We start from the raw sequence: 1,066 nt of genomic DNA, 5'->3' as shown, positions 1-1,066 counted from the left end.
AACAGCTCCGACAAAGTTGGGAGAATTTGTTACAGGTACCAAATTTCCTCATTGTTTTTAACAGAGAACTGTGAGAGATCTGGTCGATTTGTCGTTGTTACAGATATCCATGATGGCTATAATGTGGTGGTAGTCATTCAAGGTGTCGATTTATAATGCGCTCACGGACATCGCAAGTTTTGTAATTTCCTATCGCGTCTATCTTCACGTCACTTAATCTTGCTTGTTCTGCTCGAGTTAGTAATTGTAGTCAGCGTTCATCAAGCTTTCCGCCCGAAGGTATTCGATGTTTATTGCCGGGTATATCCTGGCTACCAATACGATGATCCCCTTGTGGAAAACCGAGCTAGGTGGCGCAGTGGTTAGCACACTGGACTCGCATTCGGGAGGACGACGGTTCAATCCCGTCTCCGGCCATCCTGATTTAGGTCCGTGATTTCCCTAAATCGCTTCAGGCAAATGCCGGGATGGTTCCTTTGAAAGGGCACGAACGATTTCCTTCCCCATCCTTCCCTAACCCGAGCTTGCGCTTCGTCTCTAATGACCTCGTTGTCGACGGGACGTTAAACACTAATCTCCTCCTCCTCCTCCTCCCCTCTTGGAAACGTGTGGGGATCTGTTGGAATACGTTAATTACCTCTTCTTTCAATATATCCCAATAAATGAGGTAAAATTCAACTAGTATGACACCTACTCCTGATGACTTTCCTTTCAGGCTTCGGATCGGTTTCTTCCACTTTGACAGTTCTTTTTACATTACGAACGGGGAACGATGAAAATCTGCTAGAATCTTGTTGTAAATAGCACGAACATTTTCATAAGGCTGCAATTTGAGTTTTACGACCTCGTTTGGAACCTCCATGGGCGTATTAAAGATATGAGCGTTCGTCAAGATGACTTAGACTGGACTAACGGTAAACTTAGCAATAGAGCCTGTTGCTAATGCTAACTCAGAGTGACCAGTAAACCCACAGATTACACGTACATGCACTAAGTTAGAGCAAATGTTGAAACATTAAATCAGTTTCTTTGTATTCAGTTGCACACTGTCTGCTTGATCACTTGT

The 1,066-nt window shown here is 44.0% G+C and overlaps 1 non-coding gene across 1 annotated transcript; it reads left to right on the top strand.

The window, feature by feature from the left end:
* The first annotated feature begins 344 nt into the window (after positions 1–344).
* Positions 345–417, top strand: Trnaa-cgc (transfer RNA alanine (anticodon CGC)). The gene has a single exon. It is a non-coding gene; the product is annotated as a tRNA-Ala (tRNA).
* The last annotated feature ends 649 nt before the right edge of the window (positions 418–1,066 follow it).

Source organism: Schistocerca serialis, chromosome 2 (assembly GCF_023864345.2).
Source record: "Schistocerca serialis cubense isolate TAMUIC-IGC-003099 chromosome 2, iqSchSeri2.2, whole genome shotgun sequence".
NCBI lineage: Eukaryota > Metazoa > Arthropoda > Insecta > Orthoptera > Acrididae > Schistocerca > Schistocerca serialis.
Note: the sequence above shows the minus strand (reverse complement) of the source record. Positions and strands in the feature narration are given on the sequence as shown.